Source organism: Monodelphis domestica, chromosome 3 (genome assembly GCF_027887165.1).
Source record: "Monodelphis domestica isolate mMonDom1 chromosome 3, mMonDom1.pri, whole genome shotgun sequence".
NCBI lineage: Eukaryota > Metazoa > Chordata > Mammalia > Didelphimorphia > Didelphidae > Monodelphis > Monodelphis domestica.
In genome coordinates, this window is record NC_077229.1 from 417276238 (window position 1) to 417289974 (window position 13737).

The window sequence follows — 13737 nt, forward strand, 5'->3', positions numbered from 1 at the left end:
AAAATGCCCCAAGACTAGATAGAAATATAGAGGCAATGGGTAGAGTCATGCCTAGAGGATGAAAGTGGGGTATGTATGGCTCTCTCCTGTGGCCCTTGAGTAAGAGAAAGCTTTGACTCTTAAGTCAGAGTAAGAGTTAAGTGAGAGAAAGCTCGATGCAGTCTTTGTTTTGCCTGTCAAGGTAACTCTGGGATGTAAGGCCTGGCCAGGGCAGCTGCCATCCTGTCCAAGCTCTGTTCTGGGTCAGTGTGAGCCCCAGGCCTTCTTTGCATGCCCCTATGTTTGTCTGCCTGACCTATCAAAGGCTTCTCATAAATACCAAACATGTACAGCCCAGAACAAACCACAAAGGAACATTCTGTTTACTCCAGATTTCTTTTTATTGCAGACTTTTTAGGGACTAGGGGTGAGGGTCAAAACGTTTCCTAGCAGGCTCTTTTTTCTTTAGGAAAACCTTCATCAAAATTCCTAACGAGGCCTCTGTGACACTCCACTCTGCAGAGACTAACAAGCAGCCTCAAAAACAGAACAGATACTTTTCAAGGAGCAAATTACTTTTATCCGCATCAATCAGAAGTACCATTTTAGGAAAATTTCTGAATGGTGTCTATTGTGTCTAGTGAATAATAAAATACTCAATCTGGTCTTAAAAATGAAAATACCACATTATTTATCCAAGACCTATTTCTGTAAAGCATGATGTGTGGTGTGAAATATTATTGTAGGGGATTCAAGAGATCATAATCATTGGAAGATTGACTTTGACAACTCTAAGGGATATTAGAGATCAGCTAGTCTAACTCTCATTCCAAAGAAATTCTCTTTTGAGTAATTGAGCTCTACAGAGATAAAATGACACCCCTGCTCTAGTTCTCAGAGCTAATAGCACTCTAATTTCTACAGCACTCAAAGGTCAGTTTGGAAAGTCCTTGAGGAAAGATGTCAGTATCTTGGGTTCTTTTCACTAATCTTGTTGTTGCTGTTGTTATGGCAGAGGGTGTGGCCAGGTGGTTTAACTAGGGGAAAGGATCAGGCTTTTGTCTGGGATTTTTGTTACCTCTCCTTGAGCTGATGGAAGGTATTTCTGGAATGTAAGCTCCTCCAGGGCAAGGACTGCCTTCTTATCCCCTGCATCTAACATGTAGTGTGGAGTGCCTAGAGGCCTGGGGGGGTGAGGGAGTGGGCAATCTAAAATTTTACTTTGTATTCCTTACTTTTAAAATAATGATAGCTAGAATTTATATACTCTACTGTGTGTCAGGATCTGTGTGAAGCCCTTTAAAAATATTATCTCCTTTGAGCGTCACAATTCTGTGAAGCAGATGCTATTATTATCCCCATTTTATCATTAAGGAAGCCTGGCAGACAGACGTTCCACCTTACTGAATGGTTTATCCCACTGCACCATCTAGCTGCTCTTCCCTTCCCTCTTTAAGGAGTTATTCTTTCTAACCAGACAATAAAATAGGAAAAAAAACGGGGTGGGGGGGATATAGTTTACCAAAATTAAGACATCAGTTGAGTCAGTATGTAGAATGTTCTATACCCATAACTTCTCACCTCTGCAAATAAAGGAGTTTTTTTTTTTTTTTTCCATCAAGGCAATAAGATGGCACAAAGGATAGAATGCTAAGTCTGGAGTCAGAAAGACCTGAGTTCAGATGTGATCGCAGACACATGTACTAACTGTGTGACCCTGGGCAAGTCACTTAACCCTGTCTGCTTTCATTTTTTTCATCTGGAAAATGATCTGGAAAAAGAAATAGCCAACCACTCTAGTATCTTTGCCAAGAAAACCCCAAATGGGGTTAGAAAGAGCAGAATACAACTGAAAAAACAAATTTCCTCTTCTTTTCTTCATGAGATAAGCATGGATAATTAAAATTATGCAGTGTTCAATTACTTTTTTATGTGCCTTCCACTTAAATTGGTGCAGTGATTGTGTATATCATTTCTCTGGTTCTACATATTCATGTGATATCTGTTCTACTCTAAGCTTCTCTCAATCCTTCCTATTCAACATTTCTTTCAGTGTAAATAATATCCTTTCAAATTTGATTGATGGGCATCTACTTTGTTTCCAGTGCTTTGCTATTCCAAAAAAGGCTATCAATATTTTGGTGTATATGGAACCATTGGATCTCTGAACCCCTTAGCTTATGTGCCTCACAGTGAAATACATGGGAGAGTAGTTAATTGGTTGATCAATTAATCCAAGGGCTGTTAAGTATCTTCAAGTAATCTGACCTGAATATTCAGCGACCCATCAATCTTACTGAAGAGAAATTTGCCTCCTTAATGGGGTTAATTTGATTGAGTTTGTATTTGCCTATTGTCAGAGCCTTAATTAAAGGCTGTGGCAAATGAGTTGTGACCCTATTTGGGGGTCACTGGAGTAGTTTGCCATTTTTCTCTAGAAAATTGTTTTGGTACCTGAAAATAAAACCAGTAATAAACTGAACTTTTAAAAGTTGTGGCTAAGCAAGAAGAACAAGGAAGCAAAGAGTCAATGGAACTACTTGTTTGGTAAGATGTCAGTTTGGACAATAATATAATTAGATGGACTTATAACTGGTTGAATAACAGTCTAATTTAATAGATCTGTCTCAGCCAGGAAGGAGAGAGGACTCTAATGATATAGGATTCTGAGTTTGAACATGGTGTCCAGTATTTTCTTGACAACTTGAATCAAAAAAAGTTTAATGTTTATTTTTGCAAGATTACATATTGCTATAATTTTTAATAATCATATTCTGGCATTTTGCAGTCCATGTTCTCTCCCTCCCATCTTTCTCTCCTTGCTCAAAAAGACAGGCAATATGATATGGGTAGTACATGGTGTTATCATATAACATCTATTTCCAAGTTTTTCAAAGTGTGAAAGACGATACATATTGCTTACATTAGAGAAAAATCCATGGAGGAAATAGAGTTAAGAGTGGTATGCTTCAAACTACATTCAGACCCCATCAGTTTCCTTCCCATTATGATTGTAGATAGCCTTTTTCATCATTAGTCCCTTGGCAGTTGTCCTGAATCCTTGCACTGCTGATCATAATTAAGTCTTTCACAATTAATCATTGTACTTTATTGATGCTACTGTAAACAACATTTTCCTGGTTCTGTTCCCTTCATTTTTCATCATTTCATATAAGTCTTTCCAGGCTTATCTCATTTGTCATTTCTTATGGCATAAGAGTATTCTAATACCACCATACACCTCTACTTGTTCATCCATTCACCAATTGATAGACATCCTTCATTTTGCACTTCTTTGCCACCACAAAAAGAGCTGCTATAAATATTTTTGCACAGGTAGGTGCTTTCTCCATCTCTGATCTCTTTGGGATAGAGACCTAGCAGTGTCATTTCTGTGTCGAAGGGTATGCATAGTTTTATGGCCCTTTGGACATGGTTCCAAATTGCTCTCCATAATGGTTGTATCAGTTCACAGCTCTACCATCAGTGTATCAGTGTCCCAATTTTTCCACATCCTCTCCAACATTTATCACTTTCCCTTTTTTGTCATATTATCTAGTCTGATAGGTGCCAGGTGGTAGCTCAGAGTTGTTCTAATTTACATTTCTCTAATTAATAATGATTTAAAGTATTTTTCCATATAACTAAGATAATTTTATTTTCATCATCTGAAAATTGCCTCTTTATGTCTTTGGCCTTTTGTCAACTGGGGAATGCTTTGTATTCTTAAAATTTTGACTAAGTTTTCTATATATTTGAGAAATGAGGCTTTTGTCAGAGACATTTACTATAAAAAGTATTGTTTCCCACTTTATTGTCTTCCTTCTAATTTTGGTTTCATTGGTTTTGTATGTGCAAAATCTATTTAATATAATTAAAATTATTTTATATCTGGCCTTGTTTGGACAAAAATCCTTCTCTTATTCCATATACCTGATAGATACATGTTCCTCTAATTTGTTCATATCACCCTTTATTTCTAAATCATTTATTCATTTTGACTTTACCTTGTTATATTCCATGAGATATTGTATGTGCCTAGTTTTTACTATACTGTTTTCCCAATAGTTTTTGTTGAATAGTGATTTCTTCTTCTAAAAGCCTGTAGATCTTTGGGTTTATCAAACACTAGGTGATTCTACTGTGCACTGAGTCCCTAATCTATTCCATAGACCCATTACTCAGTTTCTTAATCAGTATCAGACAGTTTTAATGATTGCCACTTTATAATAGAGGTCAAGATCAAGTACAGCTAAGCCACCTTCCTTCATATTTTTTATTCATTTTCTTAATATTCTTGGCCTTTTGTTCTTTCAGATGAATTTTATTATACTTTTTTCTAATTCTATGAAATTTGGGGGGATAGTTTGATTGGTATGGCACTGAACAGGTAAATTAATTTAGATAGAATTGCCATTTTTTATTATATTGACTTGGTCTATCTATGAGCAATTAATGCTTTACCAGTTGTTTAGATCTCATTTTATTTGAGTTAAAAGTATTTTGTAGTTGTGATCATATAATTCCTGGGTTTGTCTTGGCAGGTGAACTCCTAGGTATTTTATGTTATCTAAAGTTATTTATAAATAAAATTTTGCCAACCTGAATTGAAATTTAAGTGGCCACAATTTGCAAAGATGACAAAAAATGAAAATAGCCCATGTTGGAAATGTTATAGAAAGATGGGCACACTGATAAATTTTCCATAGAACTATGAAGTGAGTGCCCTTAGGAGAGTATAAGAGAATAGTTAAACAAGTTACAGTACATGAATATGATGAACTATTACTATGCTGTAAGAAATACAGAACAGGATGAATATTGAAGAGCATAAAAGACTTACATGAACTCATGCAGAATGAAGAGAAACAACATGCACAATTATAACAATTTAAATGTAAAGAACCAGCCCAAAATAATTAAAACTGCATGTAGTGAACAAGCTTGTTCCAAAAAAAGACAGATAAAAGACACCTCCACTCAATACTTTACAAAGGTGGAAGACCACATGTAAAGTATCACATATAAAATCAGAGATTTTTCCCCTCAATAGTGCATGTTGTTTTTCCCAACTTTTATTTCTTCTTTCTCCTTTAAAAAAAAATTCTTCATTATAAGGGATCACTGTCTAAAAGGAAGAAGGAGTTAAAGGGGAAGTGCATGTGATATAAAATAGATGAGTGCTCAACCAGGAATCAAAAACACCTGGGTTCAAATTGGGCCTCAGATACTTCCTATGTGACCCTGGGGAAGTCACTTAACTGCAGTTGCCTAGCTCTAACCAGTATTCTGCCTTGGAACTGATATTTAGTGCCAATTCTAATATAGAAAGTAAGGACTTAAAAAAAAGATGTAGGTAACATTTTTAATGGCACTATAAAAAGCTGGAAAGTATAGCAAATATATTATAAAGTATAAGGATTCAAAACATATCGCAATAGACTAGAATGATGGACAGACTATTAAGATGAAATTGAGTATACCATGCTCTTTTTGCGGTGGCAAAAAAATTGGAAAATGGGGGGGGGGGTCCCTTGTTCCTGGAATGTTTGAACAAATTGATGTATGTGATGGTGATGGAATAATATGCTGTAAGGAATTATGAACTGGAGGATTTCTATATGAACTGGAAGAACCTCTAGAACTGATGCAGAGTGATATGAGCAGAACCAAGAGAATATTATACACAGAAATGGAAACATTGTGGAACAATCCAATGTAATGAACTTTCTACTACAAGACAATCCCAAGGGACTTATGAGAAATAATGCTCTCCACATCAAGAAAAAGAACTGTGGAAGTAGAAACACAGAAGAAAAGCAAATGGCATCATTTGCTTATATGGGTATATGATTTGGGGTTTTGGTTTTAAAAGATTGCTTTATTGCAAAAATATGAAAAAAGGTTTAAATGATAACATTTGTATAACCCAGTGAAAGTGCTTATTGAATTTGGGAGGGGGAGGGAAGAGAGAAGGGAGGAAAAAAAACAAAAAAGGCAAAGAAAAATATGTAAACATGGGAAAGTATTTAAAAATAAAAATAATTTTTTTTTAAAAAGATGATGAGATTGAGTAGAGAGAAATGTAGTTTGGGATATTGTTTTCATTTCCAGGTTGCAAGTTAAAAGAGTGACAGGAACAAACTGATGGAGGAAAACCAGCAGGGTGAGACTCAAAAATGTGCCATATAAACAGTTGAAGAGACCAGGTAGAGTAGATATGAAGAAAATAAGGAACATAATTGTGGTCTTAAAAATATTTGAAGGTCTGACATATAGGAAGGAGTTAGACTTGTGTATTATTCCAAAGGGCAATACAAGAACTGCTATAAGTTACAGGGGAAAAGCTTAAGGGCTTCCTAACAATTACAGTTATTCAAAAGTCAAATGAGCTCTATCTATCCTGATTATAGGAGGTTTTCACAAGAGGCTAGGTGTCCACATGTCCAGAATGTGGTAGAGGGGATTTATAAAAGCTCCCTTTCAAATTTATGATTCTATTTATGTGGTACAGGTATGAGATAATAAGAGTCTACATTCAGGTGGCAGCATTGGGAATAGACAGGAAGGGATGGGTTTAAGAGATACAATATTGGGAAGGAAGAATCTTCAAGACTTGGTGGCTGATACAATATAAGCATATGGGAGGAGGAAGGAATTCAAGATGACTCTGACATTTCTAACCTGAGTTGCTGAAAGAATGATGGCACCACTGACAGAAATAGAGAACCAAGGAAGGCAAGCTGGTTTGAAAGAAATAACATTAATTTATTAATTATTAATTAATTAAGGATAAAATTAAACACATGGAGTTTGAAGGCAGTAGTATAACACCTAAGAGGAAATGTTCAATGGACACTTGAAGATGGAGAGATGGAGGACAGGAATTCAATTAAGATTGACAGATAATTGAAAATCACCTGTTTTGAGAAATTCATTAGAGTACTTAGAGAGCATGATGCCTTGGATGAAGAAAATAGATGAAGGGAACAGAAAATCAAAAATAGAACCATAGAGAGCATCTGTTCTTACAAAACAAAAGGAAGAAGAGGAACCCATGAATGAGAAATAAGGAAGGTAGGAAGAAAAGAATTGTATGGGGTTATAAAAGTCAAGTGGGCAGTTGGTCACATAATAGATAGTCTATTGGCTCAGAGTCAGGAAGATTTCAGTTCAAATTGCAAAGATTAAAATTAATACCCAGTACTCGAAGTATTATATTTAATAATATTTATTAAATATTTATCTTGAAGTATAAGGAAATAAGACTAGCAAAAACTACAAAGCCTCTCCTCTCTCCTCCACCATGCAACCAGAGAGAGCCACATGGGCGGAAAAGGCCTTCAAAATTCCTCCCATGTACGAAGATGCATAAACAGGAAAAGGAAAAGGGGATTGTGGGAAATATAGTCTGTAGGGTTCAAGATTCACCCCTATGATCCTTTGGGAGACCAGTCTCCCCAATGGATCATGAAAACATAACTAACTTATAACTTGAACTAGAGGTACTAGAGGTATATACAAATATTACAGTTTTTAAAGGGAAACTACAATAATTTGGGGATAAGAGGAAAATAAAAAGGAAAAGGAACAAAGCCAACCAGGTGCATTGACAAAAAGCCAATTAGAGGGCAGTCCCCTTTGGCATAAGAGTGTACATTCAAAACCAAAGCATTTCAACCCCCCCAAGTTCAAATTCACCATATCTCAAAATTCACTCTGGATCTTCTAGTTCAGCATGTGGTCTCTATAGTTATCTTCATGGGTCCTTCTAGATTCTGGGAGGTAGTCTCTTGTTCTAAATTTGGCTCAAATTCAAGTCAAAGTTCATACCATAACATAGTCCCCCCCTGAGGAAAATAACAATACAAACCAAGAGAACATTATTATACACAAAAAGTGAAACATTGTGGAACAATCCAATGTAATGGACTTTCTACTACAAGATGATCCCAAGGGGCTTATGAGAAAGAATGTTCTCCATATCAAGAGAAAGAACTGTGGGAGTAGCAATACAGAAGAAAAACAAAGCACTCATCATTTGTTTATATGGATATATGATTGGGGTTTTGATTTTAAAAGATTGCTCTATTGCAAAAATGAATAATATGGAAATAGGTATAAGTGATAGCATTTGTGTAACCCAATGGAAGTGCTTGTTGGATTTGGGAGGGGGGAAGGAAGGAGGGAGGAAAGAAAAATAATATGTAAACATGAGAAAATATTTAAAAATAAAGTAAAATGAGATGGAAAAGGAAATGTCAAAAGACTCCAGTAACTTTGCCAAGAAAACCCCAAATGTAGTCACAAAGAATCAGACACAACTGAAATGACTAAACAACATAAAAGCCAGGGAAAGAGAGACTTTTAAGAAGAAGATAGCTATCAGTAATAAATGCTACACGGTGGCTAAGGTGAACGAGAAATAAAGTAAAGGTCACTAGATTTACAACTAGGGGATCATTTAAAAATATTTAACAACCTCAAGCTCAATCTATCTCTCCCAAACCATAGAAAGTGGAAAATTTTGTCATCAGTTGACTGGCCAACCTTGTTTCAGGTGCTAACTCAGACCCGATACAGTCCCAGACATTTAGAAGCACAGATTCTTTGAGTTGGAAAGGAATTCAAAGGTCATCTTTCTAATCCATCTAGAGATAGATGGCTTAGAATTCTGCAAGGTAAAGATTATGCCAACCCCTCTGCCACATTCCAAGGGAGCTAGGTGTACTCTCTCAGATAAACTAACCAGAGATATAATATCATAGGGAGAAAGCCAAACTTTGGCAGATGCAGGCAGGGGAAAAGAAACAACTAAGGGAAAAGAATAGGAGAATATCCTTAAAATAGAATAGAATTTCCTAATAGTAGTATAGAAAGAAGAGAATAGCTATGGACCAGGCGCAATGCTAAGCAATATTTTTACAAATATTATCTCTCTTGATCTTCACAACAACCCAGCAAGGTAGATACTATTATTATCTCCATTTCATTGAGAGAAACAGATGTTAAGTATCTTGCCCAGAGTCACACAGCCAATAAATATCTAAGGTCACATTTGAATTCAGGTCTTCCTGTCTAGTGCTCTGAGCCACCAGCTGACTCTTCAGAGAGCAGAAAGTATTAGTAGGGGAACAAACTGTGTCTGAAGATGTGTAGGACTAGTAGAATGGGGATCAGAATTTTAGAGAAGGTAAAAAATGAAAGGGCTAATCATCAAGGATTCTCTAGGATAACAAGGAATTCATGAAGTGGCTTGAGAGTATGACCTCCTGAAGTTAGAAGTCTTGCAACTGGTAGTCATGGCATCTGATGAAAGAACTATGGGGTCCATGCCCTCTTGGACCCCCTCAGGAAGGTCCAGACTCCTACTCTCACTTCAGTTGGCCAGAACCAAATTAGAGTCCCCAAACACATCTGATTTTCTCCTGTCCAGGAATTGAGGGAAAAAAATGAGGAACTGAAGAAATATCCCTTGTCTTCTAAGGGTTTATCCTAAAGCTTTCTAAAAGGAAACTAAGAAAAAGACTAAATTATTATTTGAGCCTTATATTCCAGAAGAAACCCAACTAACTGAGTACGGGTGGCTGCAAGAATATGAGTATTAAGACCTATTAGGTCAATTAAGAGGTTCAGTGGATAGAGAACCAGAAATGGGAGGTTCTGGGTTCAAATTTGACCTTGGATTCTTCCTATCTGTGTAACTCTGGGCAAATCATTTAACCTCCATTACCTAGCCCTACTGCTCTTCTGCCTTAGGTTTTTCTTTTTTTATTAATTAAAAATTTTTAAGACCTATTGAACCACGTGAGGGAGAAACATGGGCTCTTCTGGTGGTGAAATCCAGGGATACACCTGCAGTGCCTCAGGCAATTTTAACTAAGAATCAAGGCAGAGACTCAGCTTGGAGGGAAGGATGGAATTCCACAGCCCAAAATCCAACCCAGGTGGGGTTCTTCAAAACCAGTGGAAGCAAGACAACAATTGCTTCCTGAGAAGAGCTGAGCAGCTAGTTATGAGGCATTCCCTCTGTGAATAGAATCTCCAATCAGCACACTTCAGTCTCTGCTCCCCAAGACTCTGTGACAATTGAAGGTAGAGGCTAGAAGAATTCAGGGACTGAGGTAGGAAGAGGAAGGAAGAGTACTTGTCAAGATTGGAGACCACCAGACAGTTGGCGTCCTAACAGTGTGAGTAAAGATCTTATTCTGTTTTCCAAGAGGGCAGATGCACTCAGAGCCTCTGGGTTCTGATAGGTGAACCTTCTTCTTTTCTTATATAGAACCAGGTTTCCATGCTAGTTTCCAGTCAGTTGCATGTCATATTCCACCCTTCACTTTCCAGCTTCCATTTATATATTCCTCTCCTCCATTAAAATATAATTTTCTTGAGGGCAAAAACTTTCTTGCTTCTTTCTGCTTGTTTTTCTTTCTTCTTTTTTAAAAATCTTTGCCTTCCATTTTAGAATTAATTCCAAGTATATTGGTTCCAAGGCAGAAGAGTGGTAAGGGCTAGGCAATGGGGTTAAGTGACTTACCCAGGGTCACATAGCTAGGAAATGGCTAAGGACAGATTTTAATCTAGGACCTCCCATCTCTGAGCCTGGCTCTCAAAACACTGAGCCACCAAGCTGCCCACACAGACACTTTTTTGCTTGTATATATATAATTATCTATCTGGACTGGACCCATGATTTCTATGCCATAAGTAAGTCTAGGTTAGGAGCATATATTCAACTTACACTGAATTGCCAACACACTGGGAAAAGTGGCTTACCCAAAGTCACACAGCCAATATGTCTCTCAAGAGGGACTTGATTCCAGGTTTTTTGACTCCTTGTTCAGCGCTCTACTACCCCTACTATTTCTCATAAAAACTATGAAGACCATTCCCCTATACTTATCAAGAACTAGGTTTGGCCAATTTCCCAGAACTCCAGGGTCCAGGAGCAAGGTCTGACCAGGTTTCCTGTCAGTGACTCAGTGAGATAGCTATAGGAAGGAAGACAAAAATTTGACTCTACTAATTGAGCTTCCTACACTTATGATTCTTCTGCCTATCTAGTGGCCCCCATCATTGTCAAGGCAGTTACCCTTCCCTTCATATTTTAGGAATGCTTCCCATTTTCAGTCTTTGTGGTCCATTTTAATCTGTTACTTGGGTCAAAATATTGGGGGGGGAGAGGTCAAACACATAGGATGGTCTTTTCCCCCTATCACTCAGCTCCCCAACCTTCTGATGATGTTCCTGATCCCATCCTTGCCTGCCATTCTAGCTGCACTGAGAATAAAGAAGAAAATACAGTATTATGATGGGAAAGTCATCAAGGTGGAGTAGAGAGAACACTATATTTGGAAAGAGAGAAGAACATAGACTCAGATCCTTGTGTTGTCATTTATTACCTGTCACCTTCCTATGCCTTAATTTCTCCAATTGTAAAATGAAGAAGTTAGAATAAATCCCCTACAGGATTTCCTTCAGTTCTTAAATCTATGACACAAATCCACCTGAAAGGATGCCATCTGGACAGGTGACACTGTCATTTCTGGATGTTTCAAACCAAGTTTGGCCATCGTCCAGTGGGTGGTGCAAGAGAGTTTACTCTGTACTGATTAGGTACTGGTGCCGAAGGCTGACCAGGGTTATCTCAGCCTGGGCTCTGGGAGGCAGCAAGGGCCAAAGGAGCCTGCAGCCGCCAGTGCTACAGCCCCCTTTCTTATGTTTCTTTTTGGTTCATCCCCATCCCGATTCACAGCAGAAGTACAGACCCGGTAACTGCCGGTGCCTCCAGCTCTGAGTTGTAAAGAGGAATGCCACAAACCTGATGCTGGAGAAGAAAAGGGAAGGAAGGAGCTTCAACTTTGCTTTCAGTTTTCTCTGTTGAAGAAATGTTTGCCTCTAACCTTTGCAAACATACCAGTTTGTCCAGAGAAAGGTCTCTGCCACAGGAAGAGGAGTTCTTTTTTTAATGAAGGGGCTTGAATTTCCACACTCTCAGATTTTGCATCTTAAGTTCTAGATTTTCATGGGTGCATTTGTTCAGAAGAAGTTCATTCTGTCATAGAGAAAATGCCAAGCTAAGAATAATTGCCTTGACAATACCGGGACCCATTTGGACAGCAGCCTATCCCAAGGAGGAAATTCTGGTTGAAATGGCATCATGTTGGCCTTTTCCCAGATGGAGTCCAGGGAGAGGGAAGTAATGCAAAAGTTTGGAACTCTTGGGGGATGGGAGGGAGGGAGAAGGCAAAGGAGATGGGATGGGACAGGGAAAAGATGTTTCCAAGACAACTGCCTGGAGAAGAAAAGACAAAACTTGGAAGGGAAAAAAAGCCATCAGGAAAACACCCTAGTGGAAAAGATGGTCCAGGACTTGGCACCATGTCAAGAACTAAGTAAGGTTTAAGGTGGAGAAGTCAAATGGCTAGTTCTTCAGCATTTCTTTGCCTCTTATACCAGAAGTGGGAGGAGACACCTTAGCCAATATTTATATGCAGAGTGGGGTGTGGGGTGTATAAAAACTGTTAGATGACTCCCTCCTCAACCATATCTCCCACTTCTTAATGCTCTCCCCTTTCAAAGAGCCTGGCTCAAGGCTTTATCAGCCCCTGCCTTCTGCTGAGGAGAAGCCAGAGAGTTGGTAAGTACCCTCTTCATTTCTGTTATTTTGGGGACTCCTCATTACTGGGCAATGTGTGTTATTGTGTTTATAGGCATTTCTTTATTTTCCTCTCCCCTTTTTGGAAAACTGTACAGTTTCTCTGTATGCCGGAACTAAACAGAACAGAAAAGCACAGTTCAATGGATGTAATCAGCTTTTGTTTTTGTTTTTCTTTTAACTCAAACCACCAGTTTCTTTAAGATGGCTTGAATGTGTTTATTGTACTCGTATAAGGTATTTGCTTCCTCTCTGTTGTTGATTGTAAGACAGAGTAGAAGGATAAATTTGAGTGAAAGTGACTGAGAATATAAGACAAAAGCTTCTGACTTCTAAATTGCTGTTCAGTGGAATATGGAATTTGGAGTCAAAGAAGATGAATTTGAACCCAGCTCTGCCATTAACTACTTTTGTAAACTTGGATTAATCCCTTATTGTATATAAACTTCAGTTTTCTCAACTAGCCAATACAATAGAAATAGCACTAGCTTTGAAGTCAGAGGATCTCTGTCCAAATCTTGCCTCAGTCACTACTTAAGGGATAAATTACTTTCCTTCTCATCTGTAAAATGGGGATACTACAACATGTCCCAAAAGTTTTCATGCAGCTTTGACCATCATGCTAAAATTACTGAAACTAAGCAATTGAGGCAACTAGGTAGCACAGTGAATAGAGTGCCATGCCTGGAGTTGGCAGATCCTGGGTTCAAATCTTGCCTCAGACACTTCCTATCTATGGGACCCTAGGCAAGTGACTTAATCCCCTTTGCCTAGTCCTTACTGCTCTTCTGCCTTGGAACTAATACTTCATTTCAATTCTAAGACAGAAGGTAAGGGTTAACAACAAAAACAACAAAAAAAGACTAAGTTATGAAGACTTAAAATTGCATTAAAATTTTTGAGGCACCCTGTCTTATGACCTACTTCCCAGGGTTGTTGTGAGGATCAAACAAGATAACATATGTAAAGTACTTTGGAAACCTTAAAGTGCTATTTTAAATGCCAGCTATTATTATTACAGAAAGTGAAGGGGGTGAACTGGGTGAATTCTAAGTTTCCTCCCAATTATCATCAGCCTATATGTGATCTCCTGACCCGAT

The 13737-nt window shown here is 37.9% G+C and overlaps 1 protein-coding gene across 7 annotated transcripts in view; it reads left to right on the forward strand.

The window, feature by feature from the left end:
- Positions 1–13737, forward strand: part of LOC100017450 (urea transporter 1) — a 104796-nt gene that overhangs the window by 43309 nt on the left and 47750 nt on the right. For 2 of the 7 annotated variants that reach the window (XM_056824368.1, XM_056824374.1), the window contains exon 1: positions 11491–12619. The exons of 3 other annotated variants lie outside the window; for them this stretch is intronic. The gene's annotated coding sequence lies outside the window, so the exon portion shown is untranslated. Of the gene's footprint in view, positions 1–10454; positions 12620–13737 lie in introns of those variants that run through there. 2 more of the 7 variants (XM_056824371.1, XM_056824372.1) reach the window with 2 other exon arrangements.